This window comes from Anas acuta, chromosome 10, assembly GCF_963932015.1.
Source record: "Anas acuta chromosome 10, bAnaAcu1.1, whole genome shotgun sequence".
Taxonomy (NCBI): domain Eukaryota; kingdom Metazoa; phylum Chordata; class Aves; order Anseriformes; family Anatidae; genus Anas; species Anas acuta.
The window spans coordinates 19417437-19442365 of NC_088988.1; the positions used below are offsets into that span (position 1 = coordinate 19417437).

The window sequence follows — 24929 nt, forward strand, 5'->3', positions numbered from 1 at the left end:
AAATATACAAAAAAGTATACAAAAAGTGAGGATCAAAAATGGATAGTAAAAAAGAGAGAAAAATCTTCTAACAGTCAGTTGGTCAAACATTCCTCTGCCACTCCCCAATTAGTTGAAGTGCTAGCGTTTCACTGCTGCAGTCTAAATCTAAATTTTTGTTTATTTATTTATTTTTTTCCAACCAAGCAAGCAATAATTTGAAGTACCAAGAGCAAAGAAGAAGTCTGGCAGCAGCTTTTTAGCCCTCTTTCTGTTAATGCAGGAGTAATAGGCAGGAGTATGCAGCTTTAGGACCCGTCTTATTCTAAATCTCTTACATCCCTGTTTGCTAATGCCAAGATACGTTGCCTTGAGGCATGGAATATCAAGCTCTGGCAGAGTCTCTCAACTTGTTGATTGTAAAATGAGAGAAATAGGAAGAAAGAATTTTTCCTGCCCCCTCCAACCAAAAAAAAAACAACAACAAATGAAAGAAAACTAGCGAACAAACAAAAAAGCTGATGAGGAAAGTGGAATGGGCAAGAGGAATAGGATTTTCCAAATCTATTGTAGAGAGAAAAGAGAATAAAAACCATTACAGTGAATTAAATAATAAAAAGACCAAGCCTAGCATTATGTCAAAGATTTACATAGTTTCCCAATGGACAAAAAAAGTCACATATAACTGAAATGGATAAGACCTGATCACACAAATCAGAGATGGCAACAAAAATGTCCAACCAAGCAGAAGCCAACGGCTAGATGTTAACTGCCTGGGGCAACATCAAAAGCTGCTCAGCCAGGCACCAGCCAGAGGCTGAGGGTGTTGCCTGGAGCACCATCCAGGACAGTTAATACCTGCACGGGTTCAAGGGAAACTATTTTCTCCATTTCTTTTCCTTTCTCCCTTCACATTGCATGAAAAATCCCTCACACTTTCACCTCTTGAGGGATGTGGATTTGACTCACAGCTGGCTCCACTACTCCATATATTGTTTGCTTTTTACAATGTGCCAATTCCACTGTTTCTGTTGGCCAAAAAAAACCCTTGGTGTTACTTCAAGCTTTAGCTGTAAATGCTGGAACTCAGTCTTCTGTCATTGGCAGCATAGCTCTCACATTGCACAATTAAGAACAAATGTTATAAAAATAGAACATTTATAACATTTTAGAGAGCCTCAAATTATTGATTACTCAGAATAGAGATCTCTGCAGGGCTAAGAAAAGCAGAAGTAGAGAAAGGGAACAGTAGCACCAGGGTAAATGTGCTGCTTGATGCAGGGCTACAGAATCTCTCCTGCTACCACCTGTATGTATCTGTGCCACTGTGAAACCTATTTTGGGTGAAGAAGCAGAATGAGAAGGTCAAAATAAAAAAGGTGATGAAGGAAGCTTTTCTCAATTTTGTGGTGTTTATTACAGATCTTGATCAATATTAGGTGCTTGTAAGCCTCTCCCTGATGCAAGGTTGCTGGATCTTGGCTTCTAAAGAACATGAGGCATAAATAGAAACAAACAAACAAACAACAAAAAAAAACCTCTTTGCCATTATCTGCCTCATTATTTTATTTTATTTATTTTATTTATTTTATTTTATTTATTTTATTTATTATATTTATTTTATTTTATTTATTTTATTTATTTTATTTTATTTATTTATTTTATTTTATTTTATTTATTTTATTTTATTTTATTTTTAATAGAGTGGTTGGCAACCAAAAATCATACCATTATGAGCTAATGCAATGAAAATGTCCACAGCTCATAACTTTTTCCTTTTCTTCCCCCTTATAATAGGCATGAAAAGACTTTGCCTGTAGCCTTTCCTCATCTGTGTACTTGAGTTAATTGTGGGACTTACTTCTAAAATAAATTATGACTAGTTTGGAGTGTGTGTATCTTGCTTTCAGCTCCAAATCTGTGTTACTGTGAGGAGCATCTAGTTTAAAAATACCATGCTGAGAAAAAAGCTGGCCATAGTCCTAAACTCTGGTATTGATCTCTGTGTGCCTCAGGGAATAGGGAACAATACGTGTCTAATGTGTACCTGAATTGAGCTAATTGCACGCTGTAGCTGTAATCATCTAAATGTTTTCGTAACTATTACTAACCACTTGCTTCATTAGTAGTAGCTCGTGGAAAACTGCCTATTATACAATTTTGTTTTTATTAACTACTTATTGTTTTCTAAATGCAATACCTTTTTTCTCTGTCCTTCAGTTTAAAAATGATAATTAAGAGGCTTCCTGTCTGTTTGTGCATAGTTAGGAGAATAATTGTGCTGCTGGGGCTGTTCCTAATGGTCCCCAGTGAAGTCCCTTCCAGTGTTCTTATTGGTCATGTTTTATATTTTTAGTGAGCCTTTGGTGCAATAAGTAGACATATACAAATGAAAACTGCTGAGACAAACTTAGGAAACATTCTCTACTCAGGGGAAAAATAAGAATATAATATGGAAAGGATTCGAAAACTTTAAAAGTTAGGGTGAAATTTAGTAGAACAAAGTATGAGATTGTACAAGATTGATGGGTGATCAAATTATAACTGCATGGGATCTGTTAAACAGCAATGCTGTGGGATGCTGGAGCGCATGAAGTTTTTCAGTAGATATAGGAAAATCATTTTATTTTACAAAGTCACACCCTAGTGGATTACACTTCCTGCTTACCATTAGATATGTTTGAGAAGGGTTAAATCAAGCTTTGACTAATGAGGAAGAGAGCTGTTAGGAGAGCAAGGGGTGAGGCAGGGCAGTGCAGCACTATGGGAGGAGCAGGTCGGCTGGGGCGTTCCCCACCTGCCCTCCTGCTGTGGCTGACCTTGAACTATGCCTGCATCCTTTCACTTCGCCTGGGTTGGAAGGCAGCTGTTTTGGTGCCTGGCATGGGCATGCTGCATGCATGTGCTCCAAAATGCTTGTTTGACCTAGAAAAACAAAGCACGGGAACAAATACGATTGTGGTAAATCTGTTCTGCTGAGCATGAACCTACGGAGAGGAGGAAAAGCTGTTTGAACAGAAGACCATATGGGCAAATGCATTCAAAGTACACTTCAATGTATTTAGGCTGGAAATTAGTGTGGTAAGGAGACAAGACAATGAACCATTTTGAAGCTTGAGTTTAGCGAAGTGAGAAAAATATTTGCAGATTCGGTGACGTGGGAGGTACATTCCACTCACATATCGCCTTGAGACCTTGCAGGTTTTTTGTCTATGTGTTACAGAGCGGTCTCTGAGTAATCACAGAGGTTCAGATGGTCATCTTGGTTGTCATAGGTTTCTGTGGACATACTTGTTCACTTAAATAAACAGCTAATCTGAAATGAACAGTGCAGTTGAGAATAAATACATTGACTTCAGTTACTCAAACAAATATGCTCTCAAATTTGACACAGGATGTTAATGCAAATAAAAATGTAGATTCTGACTGAAAGCTCATTCAGTGGAAGTAGAAAATTGTGAAAAGGTTTTTGCCTTTCACCAGGCAGGGATCTAAATAAATTTAATGGTACTGGTGTGGTGTTATCTGTGAAGGGAGGTGAAAAAGGGTGGTGTTTTCAGTGTAAATGTGTGCATGAAATTTTGTCCTGTGTTATTGGACCCTGCATTACTTTCAGCGGTAACACTACGGGTGCCTTACTGAGATGTGAATTACTAGAATTAAATACTGATTGTACAGTGACAAATTCTGTCATGGTATTGTTGTGAAGGCATGCTTTCTGAGAGAGAAGAAATCTAAAATTTTAACTTGTGTACTGAAGTCTGAAGAGACAAAAGACAATGCATTAAATTGATAAAGTATCCTTCGCTGAGGCATATCATTAATTTTATATTATGGCCTTACCCTGTAAAAAGTTGTTGGCTTTCTTAAAAGAAGGCCCATGCGCTGCCTTGCTATGTAAAATGGATAATATGGTCTAAGAGAAATGTTAGTAAAAGATCATGACCCATTTTTCATGAGCTTTATGTAGGGTAACGAGCAGAGTTGCTGCAGTTGCAAGGGTCTGTCAAAAAGCAGATGGAATAAGTTGTGGCATGTTTCCAAATGGATATAATACTACCTGTTCTGAAAATTAAGAGTATAAAAAGGTGCCAAAGGAGCAGGCAAAATGTTGGCAGACAGTTCACAGTCCAGAATGAAAGCAGTGTAGGGTTAAAGCTATCAGCTCCACTAATCTCAGACTGATACGTCCCTTTGTCATCATTAGCTTATGTGGGGCAGCTTCATGTCCTCCATAGAAAATTTCCAAAAAATAACACCAGCTTCATTTGTATCGAGAATGGTATGAAAATACAGCATGAAAACTGTAGCAGGGCCAGCAATAATTTATTCCTTATCTAAATTTGAAATAAATACTACTTTGGAACAAAAACGTCGTCTTTTATTCTGTCCAGGCCCACTTCAGCCAATGTTTTGACAGACACAGCAAGTATGAGCAAGTATGTTGGTTACAGGAAAAACCGGGCGTACTAAAATGTTGCTTTATATTTTCTGAATTTCACTCTGAGGACACTATAAGCAGAGAAGCTTTTAAACATTGCACAAGATGATGCTGTTTGGTTCTTTAAGAGCCTCATTTAAAAGCCTCAGCATAAGCCTCACTGAAATGTTTTTCCAGGGTTTGTCTCTTCAGGAAAATTAACAACAGTGCCATAGTGGAAACCTCTCAAAAATAAACTACAGCTCCTAGCAGCCACATCACTGCTTTGTCAGCCATGCTGGAGACAGCTTTGACACTCAGCCTGTTGGTAAAGATTGACTTCTGTCCACAAGGTCCATGAGATAAAAACCCATGGATGAAAGAGGAAATAAGTTCATCTGACAGTGTAGACTTACTTGGTAATAAAAGTCCTATTACTCTGGAATAATAACTCGTTAATAAAACAAACAAACAAACTCTGGCACAAAGTTAACATGGGGTAGATAGGAGAGGAGCCATTTTTATTTTGCAATTGTTCTTTTGGTCAATTCCTTTTTGTGGATTTAAAGAAAACTCACTGACTTCTTCCTTAATCTCCTTCTATCAGCTGGCATGACATACTTCTTCCCAACATCTTCAGAAGAATGACCTGCTTGTTGTTCCCACAGAAGCAGGACTCTTCAGCTGACTTCTCCCTTCTGATCTCTGGTGTCCCCCTTCTGCTTTTGATTCTTGGAAAGGATGATTTCAGGGAAAATGCATTTTATATGCTCTCGGCTTTGCTTTTTCTTACACTGATCAATTATCGTGATGTAGCTCATGATTTCCTTTGTGCTCCTAGGTTTCCTTTCATGCATACTGGCTGCTACCACTGCTACTCCACTTCAGGTTTGCTGATGTTGCTCAGCCTGGCTGGTTTTGAACATTATTTCTGCAAAGTTAGAATTAATCTGGGGAGTTTGCTTCCCAATTGTGATTTGTTATGCAAATTTTAATTAATTAATTTTATTTATAGAAACAGGTGAACTCTTTGCATGGAGTCCTGCATACTAACTTTGTTCTCTGGTGGAAAGTTCAGCAACAGTGTGATAGTTATGGTATTATGTCCAAATGTACTTTCCCAAGTACAGGATAAAAAGACAAAAGTAATGTTATTAGATGGAGTTAAAAGTTAGTTTTATGCTTTACATAAAACATAGCAAGTACAAGATCGGTGAATCACTTTGCAAAGCAATTCTGGACTGGGTTTTTCTCTTTGCAGAAGAGACTATAAATCAGTTTATGGATGTTTATGAGCTCTCCCCTATGATCCATGTAATAAATGTGTAGGATTGAGGAGAAGCACTGTTTTTTTCCTTTTTTTTTTACGTACTTTTTTCATATTTTTTAATAAAATGTAGGAAATAATAAAGTGCACATTTGATTGCACCAACTGAAATCTGAAGGTGATACAACGTATCTTACTGGGTTTAGGATCCTGTACATTTGTGAACAGACTACTTTCTGAGAGCTGGATTTGGACTACCTGGAATTTAATAATTGCAAGATCTGTCTATGGTCTTTATTTTCATATAGGTCTTTCTGTGTCACATCGGAGATTGTTCTTTGTTCTCTCTCTCTCTCTTTCTTTTTTTTTTTCCCTTTTCCTTTAATTTTACGTGTGTTGGTTTTCTTTTTTGTTTGGTTGCATTTTTTAGTTTTTATTTTTTGTCTTGAAATGAAAATAAGGGACCTCAGTAGCTCTGAGTATGTAGGCATCCGTCTCCTTATGTTTAAATTTCCTAAGAAAACTTCTGCTGTAAAAATATGATCAGGTATAAATTCATTCACTTGAGCACTTGAGTCTTTAAGATGCTTCTTGTGGTTGTGAGTTTTGTTGTTGTTGTTGCTTTTTCTCCTTTGGGTTAATGCTGATTAATAATTCATCTCACTATCTACCATGACTTCCCTTTCCAGGAGAAAAAAAAAAATGTGATTTGCCATATAACTTTTGTAAAAGGCTTAAATTAATGAACACAGTAAGTATAGGCATATTGGTAGCAGCATCCTGACCTAAGGAAGCAATTAAAAGTGATAAAATAATATTCAATAAGAGTTGTTTCCACAGCAAGAAATAGAGAATAAATTTCTTAAAGTAAATGTTTTAAGTACTCATTTGTGTGGAAGGAGGAAAGAGTAGCCCTAAAATACTTAATGCACTGAAGAAACAAGAGCAAAAGCTGAAATAGCATAATCCTTTCCTCTACAAAAAAAAAAAAAAAAAGGAAATGGGAGAGAACGGAGTAGGGAAGCAGAACTTTAAATATTGTAATTAATTATCTTGAAGGAATTGCTCTGAAAGAGCACATTCATTGTACTTATGCTGGCAGGAGAGCATGTCTGTGGGAGCACAGAATGAAAACTCTTTGAATAAATTGTGGGCATCCCTTGTCCACATAAAGTTCCCACCAAATTTCTACAGAAGTGCATGAACAATGATATAGTTGTCCTTATGACTCCAGGACAGTGATTTGCCTTAATTGTCATGAACATCTGAGTTGAAATACATATTCCCTTCCTATTGTAAGCATTGTATGACCGTGCTGCTTCATTTTAGGGCCTGACCCAGCTCTCGCTGATGTCAGCTTTTTACTTTAATGGCAAGTGAATTGGGCCAGCCATGGTTACTTATGATCTCTGTCAAACAAGTATCCATTTCAGTTACCAGTGATGTCATTGCAGTTTGTAAAATGATCTGGCACTGTAATAGTGCCTATAAATGCCAGATGGGATTACTGGAGCAGTGGAAGAATCAATTTTTTTTCAGTGCTGTGAAAAATGGGGTCAGCCTCAGAGCCAGAGCTAGCCTGTGAGGTGGCACCTGAGCTGGTCAGGGAGAAAGGGACAGGCTGCCTTGTGGAAACACGAGTAGATGGAGTAGGTCGAGACTGAAATACTTACTGACACTATTGAGCTCATTGAGTTGTATGTTGCCTTCATTGGAAGCAGAATTTCACTGGAAATATACCTGAATAAGCAAAATCCTATGAGCATTTGACGTGTCCACCCTCTTGTCCCCTCTCCCTCATTCTTCTCCCTCCTCCTTGCATTTCAATATTAGAAATTGTTGGATAATTTATCAGTTCTGTTTGAGGCATGACAAAATTTGGCAGAGAGTACAAAGTTGGAGTAAGTCATTCTATAATAGTTTCAGATCTGTGGTAATCATTAATTTTGAGCAAAGGTGATTTTCTTTTCAACTGCTTATCAAAAAAGTATCTCTCCGTGTGAATAGTAGAACTTCATGAACATAACAAGCCTCCTCGGAGCCCTCAGGGAAAAGAGCGGCATGACTGCATGTTGTGTAGTCATCCAGAGGAATCTGATCTTTTTTTTTTTTTTTTCCAGAACTTTTATACAAACTTGGTCATTTTGTTTGTCTGATTGCAAGACCAGGTGAAAATGTCACAGAACTTGAGATGAGTACTTACGAGATGTAACAGAGCCCTTCCACTGTGAGAGCAGAGGAAATCTGACAAGTAGTGGAGAACTATATGTGACTTGATGTAATTATTTTCATTTTCCAGTTCCATGAAGATTTGCTTGGACTGCTAGAGAATTATAGATTGGAGTTTAGTCAGACAACTGTCAGTTACATTTTCCCAATATTCATATTAAAAATTTTATTTTAAGTGGCTCACAAAATACTTTTTACATTTTTAAATTGCTTCATGAGTAGGGATCAATCAGCAAAATATAGCAGTAATGAGTTCCTTTTAATAGCAAAGAGCTCACTAATTATAAAACTGATTATATAAACCAAGTTTTTTAGCCAACAAAAAGGCTCCTGCAGGCAGTGTCCTTCCACCTGCTGGGGGGCAGACAATTCCAATTAAAACAAAAAGAAGACAAAATAATTTTTCTTTTTAATGTTTCAAATCCTTGGGGAAAAAATGTGGGTTCACGCATGTTCTATACATAACATCATCTGAAATAGCATATGCTTCTACAGGTCTTTGAAAAGACTGCCCCCACCAAAAAGTTTAAAAGTAGCTTACAAAAGCAACTGTTTTTTTCCATCCACAAGGTAGGTCTTCCAAGTCTGAGGTTTAATCAGGGGCCTGCAAGTGAACATGTGATCGCCACTGATTTTTTGTTGCCGGGATGTGTTTGCTGGTTTTCACTCTGCAGCAGGGTGACGAATGCTGTGCACTGGTGCCCAGCAGGAGATCGTGGTTCTCTCCAGCCTTATTGTCCGTGGGCTCTACAGAACTCTGGTCAGCTGAGTCTGCTCAGAATTCTCTTATGGGCAGCTTTAAGTATGCTCAAAGGGAAGTTAAAATGAACATTTGAAGAATGCTCTGGATTCGTAGCTATTGGAAAGCCAGGGGATAGTCTATTGCTTATGGCACTGGGCTGGAGTTTGAGAAACTTGTGGGCTTGCAGGCAGGTTGGGCAAATTGCTTTGCTTTTTTGTGCCTCTTCTGGAGGCCTTTTTGTGCTTCCTCTGGATGCCTCACTAATACATGGAAAATCATAAAGTGCCAAGAGGCTGGGACAGAGTAAAGTAACTAAATAGATTTCATGCTGAAAGAAGCAAGGAAAAGTAAGTCTGAAAGCTTTTTCTTTTTCTTTTTTTTTTTTTTTTTCCCCCCAAAGGAAAAATGAGTTCTGAGAGGTACACGAACCCCTTTCCTTTTAGACAATTTGGAGGAAGAGAGAGCTGAGCCAACACTGGAGTATCCCTTGGGACTACTGCCTGATATAGACCTAGTGCCATTCACGCCATTCATGACACTAATGTTACCTTATTACTTACTAAAAAAAATAAAAAATAAAAAATAAAAATAAAAATTATTGCTATCACACAGATTAGGTTGTTGGTACCATGGAAAAAGCAATTGTCAAAAAGCTTATTTTCCCAATTATTTATCTGAGTATGGAGATTTTAATGCAGTTTGACCTTTTTCGGTCATTTTTTCCACATGCTTTTTATTTATTGCAGATGAGTTGGGAAAGCTTCACAACACATAGTTCAAAATCTATAAGCAAGATTGCTGGAGGCAATGCTGAATACCTCACAGTAAGAACTGAGGCAAAGCCCGATTTTATCTAGAATAACAGCAAATGACAATGTTACTGAATATTCAATGTCTCATTTTAAATGTGTATATATGCTCAGCTTTACTTCTTGTGGCTAGCTCTACTTATCAGAAATTCAAATCCTTATTCATGTTTTAAGCAGAGACCGAGATGTGTACAAACTTCTAGCTCCTAGAAATACACCATTCATAGCAGAAAGATATTTGTGAAACAGAGTGGATCGCTTTTTCCACAGTTGATTTTGTTTTGCTCTGTGGGTAAAGAAAGAAATTTGGTTTTCAGTGCTAGAAAAATGGTATTTTTTTTATGTGGTACAATTCTTTAAACTGTAAATGAGAATCCCTTGCCTTTCTTTTCTCTGAGAAAATAGATCATTACCTTTTTTTCTTGAATATTGTCATTCAAAACAAATCTTAATTTTTAATAATGAAAGTAAAAAATGAAAATAGCAATTTTTATTTTAGTGGGATAAAATTGTTTATTTGAATGTAAGGAACAGAATATTAATGTTATTGTACAGAGAAAAGTATATGAGAATTGTATTATTGTACATTTTATTTAATTTATTCTGCCTGCAGGTACTAATTTATTTCATTTTCATTGGTTTAAAGAATGTGTTTGAGCTAAAATATTATGCTCAAAGGCATCAGCAAGCAATATAATAGGACTGCACCTGTAGTTCAGAGTGAGGAGATAAAAGAAAAGAAACTGTTATTCCTACGGAGAATTAAAAAGGAGGGGAGGAAAGCCCTTTTTAATAATGGTTCATTTTCTTCCTTTTCAGTACAAAGTGATAAAAGGAAATAAATTCATGTTCTAAGCCTCAGACATAGTGTAAGGTCATTTATAAGGATGTTATCTTCATGGGAGAAGAAAAGTTTGTCAGAAGTTGTTAATGTTGAAAGTATGGAAAGTGAATTAAAATATTACAGGAAGAAAAAAAAAAAGAAAAGAAAAAAAAAAGATTGTCAAGATGACAGAATAAACTTGTATACCTATTTTCCAATTTTCATCTCAACGTGAAAACACAGCGTGATACTAAGTTTCAGTGAAAAGAAACAGAATATATTGGTCAGCAGCTTGGTAGGAGGGGAATCATATTTTTATAGAGCAGATACTGGGTTTGATAAAACAGAAACACATTTCCTAAATTAGTGATTATGTTCTCTGCTGCAAGAATGGTTCTTGGACAATGTCCATTTTTTGCCAAGGCTATATGAAAAGTCCTGCAAACAGCCTTTTCCAAATACGTGTCACTGTATGGATGTCTGATCATTGGGGACTCTGGGTAAGTTTAGACAATGGCTATTATACCATTTCTGTTGGGTAATTGGTTTACTTAAATACAGGGGCCAGCGAGCAGCAAATGAAAGGGAGATGACTATGTAAACAAGGAAGAAGCACTGTCCCAACTTACAGTGTAACCTGAAGAAGTTCTGCTGCGAAGGGGATGGTATGTTCAGTCCCTGGAATTGGTGTGGATGCAGTGACGGAGTTGAGCTATCTGATAGTAATGACAGCGTGACTGAAAGAACACCAGATGTAAGCAAGGGCCAAATCCGGTGTGCAAAATTAATTCTTCTGATGCCAATGTCTGGGTGCGTTGGTAGGCTTGATGACAAGAAAGGATTTATAGAGATATCTAACTTTAGTTTGAAACAGAACACCTTGGTTGAGGAACTAAACAGGAGGAAGGTAGAATTTCGTAACAGTGTTGTCAGAAGTGCTGGTAGAACAGAATGGGTTCTTGTCATTATTACTCATAATAATGAGTAATTATGTCAAGAGTTTCATACAAAAGTGAGTTTGAATCTTCACTTCCATATTTTAGTTATCCCTCTGGTTAAGGGTCATTTAACTCTAGAGTTCAGACTTACCATAAAAAGTAGCACATGTTAATGTCTTTCAGTCCTACCATTTGACCATAGGCTGCACCGATGGGTTGAGGCCAACTGCATGAACTTCAACGAGGCCAAGTGCCAGGTCCTGCACCTGGGGCACAACAACCCTAAGCAGAGCTACAGGCTGGGAGATGAGTGGTTGGAGAGCTGCCTGGCAGAGAAGGACCTGGGAGTGATGGTGGACAGTCGGCTGAATATGAGCCAGCAGTGTGCTCAGGTGGCCAAGAAGGCCAACAGCATCCTGGCTTGTATCAGAAACAGTGTGACCAGCAGGGCTAGGGAGGTGATCGTCCCCCTGTACTCGGCTCTGGTGAGGCCGCACCTCGAGTACTGTGTTCAGTTTTGGGCCCCTCGCTACAAGAAGGACATGGAGGTGCTTGAGCGGGTCCAAAGAAGGGCGACGAAGCTGGTGAGGGGCCTGGAGAACAAGTCCTAGGAGGAGCGGCTGAGGGAGCTGGGTTTGTTCAGCCTGGAGAAGAGGAGGCTCAGGGGCGACCTTGTCGCTCTCTACAGATACCTTAAAGGAGGCTGTAGCGAGGTGGGGGTTGGTCTGTTCTCCCACGTGCCTGGTGACAGGACGAGGGGGAATGGGCTAAAGTTGCGCCAGGGGAGATTTAGGTTGGATATTAGGAAAATCTTCTTTACCGAGAGGGTTGTTAGGCATTGGAACAGGCTGCCCAGGGAAGTGGTGGAGTCACCATCCCTGGAAGTCTTTAAAAGACGTTTAGATGTAGAGCGCAGTGATATGGTTTAGTGGAGGACTGGTTAGTGTTAGGTCAGAGGCTGGACTAGGAAACAGAGTTCCTAATTTCCTGGACTAGGAAACAGAGACTCTGGAAGCTTCTGAAAAGTGTGAAGTTTTGAGGCATACTTAAAAAAAAAAAAAAAGCAATCCAAAACAAAACATACAAACAACAACAAAAACAAGTCTTGTTTTCACTGCTAAATATAGGATATTAGATATATAGCACAAGTACTTTGTTATTATGGACAAATTAGAACCATTTCTTATGATATCCATATTTCCTGGTAACTGCATTTTCCACTTGGCTCTGGAAATATCCTCTTCAGTAAATCTATCCAAAACCATTGCATGGTACTTCAGTTATTTGATAATACAAATCCATTCAAATCTCTGAAGCTGTTTTGGCTTGAAGCATGACTTGCTTTTTGCCTACCTGTTGCAATTCCATTTGATTTGCTTTCTTTGCTTTCCTTTCCTTCCCTTCCCTCTTCATAAGCCATTATCCTCTTTCATTGAGGAAAGAAATGAGAAATGTAAAATTTGGAAGAAAAGAATATTAATGGATGTATATGACAAATAAAATGCATTTGAATTGTTTTTTTATCTTTTGTCACTAGCAGTGCTTAATACCAAATTCCCCAGATCCGTGTGATTAATACAGCTTTCATTCCTGTGAGAAAAGTATTTTCTTCCACAGAATTTTACTTCTTTTTATTTGCATAATTGTTTGCCTTGAATGTAACCATAACCGGAAAACCTGTTAAAAACATCATCTACCCATTCAAGCATGGACCCTACTGTCTCTATTCAGCATCATTAGATTTTTATTTTTTTAAATTTACAGCAGTTTATTGAAATAGCTTTTTTTGATGAAATAGTGTGGCAAAATAAAATGAAATAAAATAAAATACAATAAACCTTCCTTCCTTCTCTAGTGTCCTTTTTTTTTGTTTGTTTGTTTGGTTTTGTTTGTTTCTTTTATTGCTGTTTTGTTGTCTTTGCTAGTTCACTTATTTTACTCACTACATGCTTATTTGGCTTAGGTATTTTGGGGGGTGAAGGGAGTTGGTCAGAGGTGTATTTTATTAATGTCTACTGTGTAAATTCTGTTAAGTGGTCTGTATCAGCAAATCAATCAAATCATTTTCAAATATTCATTTAGCAGGGTCCGTTAGAAGCCAGTGCTTTTCCTTAAAATCCTTTTCCCAACCAAGGAACAAAAATCTAATTCTTTCTTTGTGGATTACTGTCTGAGGTTCCTAGGCAATCTCCTGAACTGATTCCCTCCTTTCTTTGAGACCAAGTTGGCGTCCCCTTGACAAAAAGGGCACTGCTGGCAAAATACACAGCCCACATGGCTCTGGCTCTGGAATTCTCTCCCTGATCCTCTTGGTCAAGGAGCACGGAGCAAGGACTTCTCAAAAAGGTGTTTTCAATGATGTAAAAAAAGCTAGATTCTCACTGGATGTTTGTGGTACGTTTTGGTGGTTGGTGCTTCTATATACTGAAGCCAGAAAACATAATTTGGATTTTATCTTGTCTTAAGACTATTTGTAATGGCTGTAGGGAAGTAAAGCTCTTGGACTAAGGTGTGTTAGTTTGTCTCCACAAAATGTGATCATTTTTTGTCCACCCTAAGAACTGTGAGCTGAAGGCATTGTTCTTCTTTTACAAGTTCACAAATTACTATAATAAAAATGAACCTTTTTAAAATTTAATTTATTATTATTATTTTTTTAACAGAAGATTGGGAATGAATAAAACACCATCATTCAACTAGCTTGAAAGTCATGGAGATGCATTTAGTCAGATGGCGCTTCCTCTTGTATTCCCTGACATGAGGCAACCTTTATAGTCTGTACTATGCTCAGCTCTATGTCAATTTTAATGATGGCATTTGGCACTGAGCTGCACTAACAGAGCCTATAGTAGTTCCTATGCTATGCTGAAAGACTCTAGTGAATCAGACTAGCTGCTTTGGTTTTGTTTTTCTGTTTCAGAACACGGAACAGTTTTTCTCTGTTTGCCACAAGGAACATCATCAATTGAATAGAGGAAACTTTCTATATTATATGAAAAATCCCATGTTTTTGTTATGCTTTATAGTAGTTTTCTGTTTATTTCTTTCTGATATTACATGTTTGCAAAGACCCACTTTGACAGATAATAACTGATTTAAATAGTGAACATCAAATACAAAAGGTGTATGAATACTAAGCAAAACAAATCTTGACAAAAGGTGAACAGACTCTGCAAGGGTGAGATTGTCTGCATGTTTCAATGTCTCTTTTAGTGGAATCACATCTTTACTTTCAATTTCCTCTTTAATGTAACATACATTCTGTAAATATTGTTGCTACTGACAAGAACATCAATTCATGTTATTCATAAAGAGACTTTCAGTATTCAAGAGATGAATAGCAAGCAGGAGGAACAATTGCTTGTGTTTTTATTTCTTAACATATATTCTTCTGCTAAAAAACGGAAGCAGAATCAATTTACACTTATCAAACACATACTGCTTTGGGGAAAAGCACTGATTTTAGGAGAAAGCCATATACAAGTGAAAGGAGATAAATTTGTTCAAATATATTCATTTCCTTTATGTATTTTAAGTGGTTTGCCAAATAAAAATGATTGGGGGACTGAGATATTTCTGTAAGAGTTATGAAATCAGTGGTTGTGAAGGGATCATTTTAACAGATACTGTACTTAATAGTTTTGCTTAGAGTAAATGGGGTAAGAGGTGCAGATGTCTATGTTCCTGTGGACAAAAGAAAATAGTTATGCTTGGTTACCATAAGAAAGCAATACTATGTATGATTGTATGTCAGTATCCAGCAACAACACTTTGTGTTTAGCCTTAGTCCTTCTGCGGCACTTATCCATATGCTGCTTTACTTCTCTGAAGTCAAGTGGGCCATGTGCATACTTCAAATCAAGTGGGTGCACAAGTACTTACTGAATTGGAGTCTTATTCAACTTAGTCATCAATGTGAGTAAATAGCAATTTAAATAAAATTTGGGGACTACAGTAGAAAGGTGTTGATACTATTAAAGAGCTGCACATCCAAAAAGAAGGCTTTCAGGTGTGGAAGAAAATAGCAGAAAGACATCCTCACGGAATATGCTTAGTCCATGCAGGCAAAGCTCAATGGAAAGAAGATGTGGAACAAAAAATGTGTTATTTTCCATTCCCCACCCATTGCCCACCTGCCTTGTCTTGCATAGCTCCAGCAAAAATGTAGAATACGCTCTTAAAAGGCTGGTGTATGAATGCAAACTAGCAGCTATTAAAATGTGTGTGGAGCAAGCTTATGATATCAGGACTGGAAAAGGAGAGTTACTGAATATTTCCCACATTCTAATCATTATGAACTGCAGGTGCTTGTCACATCTGAGGATTAAAGTTAAAATCGGGAAAAAAATTTGAGTCAATCTGCCAGTACAAAGTGGCAAATTGCCAAGGAAGTCTAGGCAAGAGTTTTAGCTGCATTAAACAGCTCAGTGTGTTGCCATTTTCTGCCTTTTTCAGCTGAAATTGCTTTGCCATGACAAAGTGGAGACCACCAAAACCAGTAGTCTTTAGGAGTCAAGAGACACTGGGAGAGGCCATGCAGAAAACTCTTCTCCTGCCTTGTAGAAAAAGCATACGTTGTTTCTAGTCTTTCACTTTCTATTTATTTATTCTTTTAAGCTCTGTTCCTTTCCAAATGCCTAGAAATATCTTCCCTGAAAGGGACAAAATTTGCATTCATTTCTGCATTTGCCACTCTTTGTGCACACATGTGCATGTAATTTTCCTGCATTAAATGGAAGGAAAAAGTGGTGCTCTGCTTTAAATTCAGTTTAATCTGGTACATATTACTTGATGAGTAATAGCCAGCGGTACTGCCGATGACACATAAATACGTTATGGCATGAATGTAACAGTGACATCGTGGTTTTTCTGTTTCCTATTGTTGCTTTAAAAGACTGGTAGCAGATGTGGAATGGGGGCGGGCCCCTCCATTATTTCTACCAGCAAATACAGCTGTTGCAGTATTTGTGCAATTCCTAATGATTATTTTACTCTGCTCTTTGTCCTTTAAAGAACAACAAATATTTAGCCCTGTATTTTGCTATTTACAAGAGGTTTCAAAACGGATTTCTTAGTTGTTTGCAGTGTGCATCAAAAAAAAAAAAAAAAATCAGTTTCCTCAATGATACTTGGGTTTATTCTGCTTATTAGAGAGGTAATCCAAGCATGATTAGACTTATTCATTCTCCTACAATGTGGTTCTCACTGTGTCTTTTGTGAAACGCATAGAGATACCATTAAACAACATGCAGAAGGGAAAACAAACATCCCTAAGATGTAAGTATCACTTCTTTTAAGATTAGATGTAATGTGTTGGAGGGGACAAAAAATATTAACTCAGCATTGTCTTTTATTCTTTATTTCTTTATATTTTCTGTTTGACACTTTGGTAAAAATAACTTTTTGCATCATTATTGGTATGTTTGAATGGAAGGGTCTGTTCAAAATAAGTACACAGAAGTTCTGCTCAATGGCATTCAATGAAGCCACAGGGCACTTTGAGAGCTGCAGTCAGTAGGACATACTGATCATCATTTTTATCAGGAGTTTGCATCACTGACAAGAAAAGTTGTTCTCCCCCTCTTATTTTTGTGTGAGTGTATGAGGTTGCTGGTCATGGGCAGTTTTAAGTTCTTTTAAATATGCATTTCCTTTAATTCATTAAGAGACTTTCATGTTCCAACATATCCATTACTATGACAAACTGACACTGTAAAATTAAAAAGCCTGCAATTACTCACTTGGTTTGTGTTTTAATCAAAGCTATTGTAATATGACTCCAGGGAACCATAAATGGCAAAACAAAGGGTTTGGGATTTATGTGGGACCTCTGTATGTGGACCATCTAAGTAGCTGGGAAAGAACACGGGTGCTGTATTTTTTTCCCCTGGACGATAGTTTCAAGCACCCAAACCCAATTTAGAATTTGTTTTTCTGGTGCCTCCTTCTTGCCTTGGGCTATTCCTGAATACATTCAGGGTTTTAAACTTGTAAACCCTCCTGTATCCAACAATTGTATGCCTAATAAGTAGCTGGTACAACGATGTGGCCAGAGTCAGGAGCAGTACAAACCTGCAGCTAGTTCTAGGCCCTTTGTGCTCACCCACCTGTAGTGGAGACAAGACCAGCCACGTGGGGATTCCCAGCTGCTGGACCAGTGATGCTGGAAGTGCTCCTGGACCACCTCCCTGCAAGTCTCTGCAGAAAATGCAGTGCCTGCTTGTACCTGAGGCAGGGCAGATCACAGTGCTCTCTGGCAGCCAACACAGCCCTCTCGAAGAGCAAGAGCCAGTCAGACAGTTTGAGCAGAGCCTGAAACAAGCCTAGAATAGGCTTTAGAATCTACCTTGTAACACTGGCAGTTAACCACTGTATCTCACAATGTGAGGTTAACTGTGAGCGTTGTGTGGTAGATTCTAAAGTCTGTCACATGATGCATCAACCACCCTGACAGTCTTTGAAATACCAGGAGAGAAACGGGCTTCCTCTATCTGTGAACAATTGCAATCACATCTCAAAATGCGCCGGCCAGTACAATGCTGGAAAGAGCCCAAGTACCACCATGTATGAACTGGGAATTGTTGCGAGCATTTTGCTGACTATCATTTGTTAAACTGACCATAGCTTTTTCTCACTCAGGCAAATCAGCCTTTTATTTTTCTCATGTTCAGAGCACTTTTTGTTTGTCAGCACAAAGCTCTTTTCTGTTGTGTGACTGAGGGAGGAGCAAGTGACTGTAATGAAGAAGGGTAGTCCAGCGCATAATCTAGATACTTGAAAATGCGAAATGCATGATGCTGATCCTCAGAGCAACAATTCACCCAAATACAATAATAGAAATACTTTGCTAATTGCTCTCTGAGCTGGATCCCCTAAATCTGAGCAAAAAGCAGGATGGCCTCTCTAGCTCCCAGAGCAGTGGCTTTCCCCTTCCTGGGGCAAGTGGTGATGTTGGTGTGACTGCAGACATTTCTCCCATCAGCCATCTTCACTCAAATGCCTTGTCTGCACTAGATGGCACTGTAATAACACTTGTTCCATTACCCAATTTGTTTACCAAAAACTCAAGCCAGGGAATTTACCAACTGCAGTAAAGTTAGTGTTTTATTTGTATGCTCCTTTTGAATGTTAATACTTTATTGACATTAAGAAAATGATGTTATACATATGGATATGTTTCTACTAAGTTGCTTTCTACGCATGTCTAGTAGTCCAGACCTGTTCCAATCATACAACCATGCATCTAGTGCATCTGCTCTGACTGGCTTGTAGGTTACTCTTTCAATGATCACTGGATTACACAGTGCTCTTTTAAAGGTCTCTATTTTTGTCACTTCTATTGTAATTCCTACTTTGTAATGTTAGAATTTAAATATAAATAGAGTTTAAATAAATTTAAAGAGTTTAAAGAGGTTAAATAAATTTAAATAGAGTTTAAAATATCCAATGTTTAAATATTTTTCATTGTATCAAATCTTCTGGGCGAATGTGACATATCTCCCATTTGCCCATTTGTAAATTCTTATGATCAGCAGAATACATCCATTGCTTCCAAGTATCCATCCATCTACCCAAGTCAGGTGCATTTCGCAGTATTTTCTTTTTAAACCTTAAAAGACTAACTTTAACTTAGGTTAAATGCCTTTGTACCTACGTCTCATAATGCAATTTTTCAATTTTGGCTGCTTGCTCAGCCACCCTTTCTAATTTCTAAATGAGTTTTACATCTCTCTGGCATTAGAGGCTGGTTTTGGTCTGATTAAGTCTTGCATTTCTATGATGATTTTCATCCAAGTAGATCCCCTAGTGCTTTATAAACTTTATTAACTGGTGGAACACGCTACATATCCTTTGCCCTTGATCAAATTAATAAACTAGTAGAGTAAAAGACAGTAAATGATTTTGCTGAAGGTGAAAGGTGACAGTGGGAAGCATATGAAATCATACAAACCACTCCAGACTTCAAGATTCTTCCACCCGAATGGAATAAATGAAATATCTCATCAGTGTTATATAGATTTCAGCAGTATCAGAATGATTATGTAAACTAATTCAAGGTCTATGCCTTTTTCTTGAAGCTCTAAAACAGCTCATGCTGCCTCCTAAAAAGGCACAGCAGCTGGGGGTAAGCAGTCCTAGACCTTCTTTGTTGTCACAGCAATAGTATGAGTAGCCTTGGCTCTTCACTGCAGTTACAGCCTCCCAAATCCATCCATAAGTGCTTACTAAGAAGTACTGCCCTGCGAGAATGCTGCTGAAGTTTAATGTTATATTTAGAGGCCTTGACTGACGTGCTGTAAAGAGATACACGTTCAATCCAACAGTTCTTCAGTGTTCCTGAACAACGCAATTACAGAAATAGAGCACTGCATACTTCTGATATAAGACGTAGCATATGGAAATACAGAGTAACCCTTCAGACTCAATCCTGACTGGACAACCCAATTAATAACTTTATGTGTTCCAAGAGTACCAGAGATTTTCAAAGCTAGTGCAAAAGAACTACAGTTAAATGTGAAAATATGGGTACAGCAAAATATGTACCCATACGAAGCTGTGGCACTAGTATACAGTGTAAAGGAGATTTGCCAGCTACTAGGATGTATTTTTTATTTTCTATTCCTGCTTGGTGCTTTGCTTAATAATGCTATATCTGGAGAGAAACTGTAAGACTTTTTTCAACAGATTGATTTTCATTGACTTTAAGAGGGATAGTAGATTAAGGTGCACCTTAATTTACATCTTCAATATACATCATTTGCAAATGTAACCAAACTTTTCATAGTAGCCCCTACTGTGAGGTTCTTTAATTTTAGAATCTCAAAAGCTGACATAATCTTCCAGGTATCATTAACACTTCTGCATTTGGCTTCAAACCTGCCATTTTGTGACAGAGAGCTCTCTGTTGGCATCTGTGTGAATTTCACATTAAACTTCATAGCAGGATATAGCTTTTTATCTCTTTCAATTTGTCTCTTTTTAGGATTTCCTAAATGCTGCCCAGCAATGAGTTGAAGCAATGCTTCTCCTATAATTCAGAGATAATACGGTAAGCATTTTCCTCCTTCTCATGTGCAAGATTTAGTTGTCTTTAGCATGGTGCTGACCCAACAAATTGTTGATTTCACTGTAATTGAAATCCTGTTTTCATTTAAGCGATAAAAATTCTGTGTTAAGTGATTAAATTAAAGTATTTTATTTCTCTCTCGGTTGCATACAATGTCCCAGTAAGATGGATTTAAGCAGTATAAGATGGGAGACAATTAAAACAATGGTACCGGAGAGGCAATGTTCTTGACCCAAGAGCAACAAGCACCATCTGTTTCACAAGGCAGCACAAGAAGTGTACTAATACCTACCTGGGATAAATTGCCAGTGCAGATTTGCTTTGTTTTAAATTTAAATACTGTCCATTGGAGGATTTATACCATAATATAAGGCTTTGGTGATGTTTATGTTTTTGTATTCTATATAATGTAATATGAAAGTTCTTACTGTCGGCATCACTTGTTAATCTTTTTTCTAAATCCCAATCTGATAGATAATTTGTGAGGTTGAATCCCCTGAACAGGCTATGTGTGTGTATGAGAGGCATTGGATTCCATGGTGTTGATTTTTGATATTTTTAGTTAGCATGGTTGGTGAAAGGGGATTTTGTTATTTTGGATTATGGTGGTGTTCTCAAATCAAAACAAGTAGCAGAGCTAAACCACAGGCAAGTGAATGTAAGTGAAATATATGTGAACCTCAGCTGGAGCTGGGTGTCAGCCTGGAAGATTGCTGTTCTCTCGTATTCTTTTAGGTATCACAAATCACAGACGATAATGTTTAAAACTGAAATTCCAAATTTTGTTGTTTGTGTGGAAAAACAAGTATGATTTGAAATGGTACCAAGAACCCTTTTCTTCATTGCTTGTCAGATTTATTTACAGGCAATATTTTAAATTGTTATAAAATTATTTTGTCAAATTGTTAAGGACATTTAATTGTAGCATGTTAAAAAAAAAAAAAAAGAAAAAGAAAAGAACAGGAAACAGCTGTTTATATTCCACAGGCATGTAGACAGCATCTGATTTGTAATTGTTTTATTATTGTTTAAGCCTATCTTGTTTGCTTTATTTTATTTGTTGAAGCTGAGTTTGATAATCTGTGAATATTACTTTGCAAATTAAAGCCATTCTCAAATATAAGTGAGGAGCCTGACATTAAATAATGTAATCATTCATTTTATATTGAAGTATTTAATTTGAGTGAATAGCTAACTGTTAAAAATAATTAAATGTAATTTTATATAATTATTTTGTGCATGTGGCACATTTAGCAAATATTGCCATCAGTTTTAGCCGTATATATAGTCTGTCTTATTTTTCACGTGAACTGGATCACAAAGTCTAGAAGGTATATGATGAAAAATGCAGTATTTAAAGAACTTGAAAGGCTCTTAAATTTATCAAGGCAGTATCTGAATTTACTTTAAAAAATATGTCACGTTTTCTGGCATTTAAAAGAAATATATAGATCAAATGTTCTTTCCTACTGAGAGGAATAAACTTTATGATATTTGGACATAACATATACCAGTGTTTAACACTATCCCTCCTTGAGTCACTACTTCATTGTGTTTTAATCATTTTTGTTTGCAAGGATTAGGAAGATTTCACCTATGATAATTAAAGTTGACTTCCAGAAGCCTCACTGATAGAAATATTAATACCTGATTTTATGGGCTTGCAGTGCATAGTACACAGCATAATGGGAAACAAGTGATTTAAATAGGAGTGGTAGACACTGAAGGACCCAATCTAATTAATAGGATTGTGAATGGAGCTCTTGAGGAGGCCCACTAAGAACTAATGGGCTACCTTATAGCTTTACTCATAGTACAGTGCTTATATATTGAGCTGCACTGTAAATCAATTAAATGTTCTTGCTAGTACCACATTATTAACTTTATGTGGTCTGATCATTTTCTTTTAGCTTTACATTCATGCTGTTGCCAGTTCTACATAAATGATACATTGCATTTTAAAATTAAAATTGCTTTAAAAAAATGCAACACTGTCTGAAAAATCAGAAACTGTAATCAGTAATTTTGGTGTCTGAACTCTAACATCAAAAACAAGTGAGTGGACTGGGCCTTGAAATAATAATGGGCCAACACAAAGGTAAATAGATTTTTACAAACACTTGAATCTGAATCTACTATAACATTTTATCAAGATACATTAGGCAAATACTAGCAGTCTTGAATCCCAGTGTTCAGGGAAGCTCTCTGCTATAGACATCCAAACCAAACTTTATGCTTGGAACTGCTCTTGTGTGGAGACACATCCTAGAGAAGTAGAGGAACAAAAACTACTTTAAATGTAGATGGTTTGGATGCAAATGCAATTTCACTGTGTCAACCACAACACCCACAGCACAGGAATGTACTTCAGTAGAGCTGTGAGATCATCTCTGAAAAATCAAAGCCCAAAAGGTTTGACAATCACTGTGTTGGTATGAATCTGTAGCTGAAGGCAGTATTGCCATCCTAGAAACACCAAAAATACCTAACTGCCTTTTCCTGGTTTCTGTCCCTTTGGGGATTCAATGAGCTTAGAACAGTTTGAGAGGTAAATTCTGCTTTGCACAGCTTTCCTCGTTTATGTCTTGGGATCTTGCTACAAGACTGAAATTGAAATCCCCGGTTCCACCTCTTTTATTCAGGTAATTGCGCGGTTTAAAGGCCTGCCGTGTCTTCATGTCTTTCCAAAATACGTCCTTCTATCTCTTTGGATTCCAGCTGGTTGAAAATAGTCTGTATAGATGGGAACTTTATCACAGCCCATACAATTCTGTGCAGATGTGAGGTATTCCCTGTATCGCTAAGTATAGGCCAGTATGGTTATTGTTATTATTATGCATTCTTCTTCATTATCAATGTCAAATCTTCATTTGCATGAAGGAAAAAGGGTGACATTTGGTCTGTTATAGTAATGTATAATATCAATTACTACTTTGAATGAAGAAATAAAATTAAATACTGCATGCACACAAAAAATGGTGTCATACAACATAAAAGATAGGAATGGCATATTATTGTGTCTTAGGTATAGTTTATTAAATACTGTATAAAATGATCTCTCAAGAATTTTCAAAAATGAAAGTAGCGGATTGATTTCTGTGTTTAAGAGCATTTGACTAGCACCCAAGCAGTTCAGAGTTGTGCAAATAATTCTAGGTGAGCGTGTATGCTAAAGGTGTTTGATAGCTGAATTATTTATTTAGCAGTACTCACAGGCACTGAAGCAGAGCCCTTTGAATCTGGATTTTGCCATTTTTTCTTACTGCTGGGGCAAGATGTGTGGTGTAACAGCGTTTGGTGTGTGTGAGGGTGCTGGAATCCAGTCAGATGCCAGCTCTGTCTTTCCCTGGGCATTCTTGGCTCAGCTGCAGCAGCACTATGGAAACCTCTGGAACCTTCCAGAACTCACTGCGGTGGGCCTGGGGCAGCCCCAGCTTCTCCTCACAGAGGCCCTGCTGCCAGTCCCTGGGCATGGGCACCCAATCCCAGGGGTTAGTACGCGGCTGTACAGGTGCTGGTTACCCAACATTTCCTGTCAAGGAATTAGCAGTGATGCGGTTTGGTGCCTGAGCTCCATTTGCCCTCTGAATCTTAGCAACCGCTGGTGGCAGACTTCAGAGCAATGCGTTCTCATGGATAGCTCTTTGAAGCAAGCTGTGCTAAATGATAGCATTTTGACAACGTTGGCAGGAGAGTGTTGTGAAGCAGCAGGCTGCCAGAGGCCGCCACGTCACCTGCCTGGCCCTGGGCCCCTCTAAGGGCACAACAGATCCTGAAGGAGCTTCCCAGGAAAGATGCACCGGCTGTGTGGCTCTGTGCGAGGAGTCTCGTGGGAACTGGAATGAATACAGCCCACTCCCGGCTGGGTTTACAATTCTTGTCTCCAAAACAAACAAACAAACAAACAAACAAACAAACAAAAACACTGAAAAGAAAAATCATTGCTCTTCCATCCTGGCTTCTTCAGTTTATTTTGCATGTAGAGGGAAAGTCTGAAAAACAACCATGGTGGACAGCTACATAAAGGAGTTTTCTCAAGTGATCGTTGCAAATCCTTGAAAACCAGGCAAGGAAAGGTGCTTAGTGCTTATCTGATGTTTACCACAATGTTAGTTTGATTCTGCTAAAATCACACCAACCTTCTAAATAATTAATAATTTTCTCAGTAATATTTGATTCCATAGAAGCCTTTTACAATAAACAAAAATAAATATTATTTAGTATTTTATTACAACACTTTTTGACACATTTGAAGTGACGATGATGTATCCTTTGGTGCCTTCTGCTTGGCAGTTGCTGTGCTTCATGCTCTACCTTTCCCTGCCAGCGGGATTTCTGCCCTGTGGCTCTTGTGCCTGATTTTGAGCCTGTAGAAACCAGCATATGCCCAGGTTAGATCAAGACCTACTTTGTGAATTTATGTGGTGCTAAAATAGATATAGTACTCACCAAATCCGCATTGCCTTTCTGCACTGGTTTGATGTGCCTCCTGTTGCATACAGCTGTTCAGATGAAGGAGATACTTTTCACAGGTAAATATGGAGAGGTGCAGAAGTGACTGGGGAGATCCCACAAACCACATGCTTGCCTCAGGCAAAAGTCATTTTCTTGTCAGTGTGCTTGGAGATTTTTTTAAAAGATTGCTCTGTTAACCT

The 24929-nt window shown here is 37.8% G+C and overlaps 1 long non-coding RNA gene across 13 annotated transcripts in view; it reads left to right on the top strand.

Moving 5' to 3' along the window:
* Window positions 1–24929, top strand: part of LOC137861858 (uncharacterized) — a 535363-nt gene that overhangs the window by 306390 nt on the left and 204044 nt on the right. For 12 of the 13 annotated variants that reach the window (XR_011099892.1, XR_011099897.1, XR_011099895.1 and 9 more), the window contains one exon: window positions 20191–20256. The exons of the other annotated variant lie outside the window; for it this stretch is intronic. This is a non-coding gene — a long non-coding RNA (uncharacterized lncRNA). The remainder of the gene's footprint in view (window positions 1–20190; window positions 20257–24929) is intronic. 13 annotated transcript variants of the gene reach the window in all.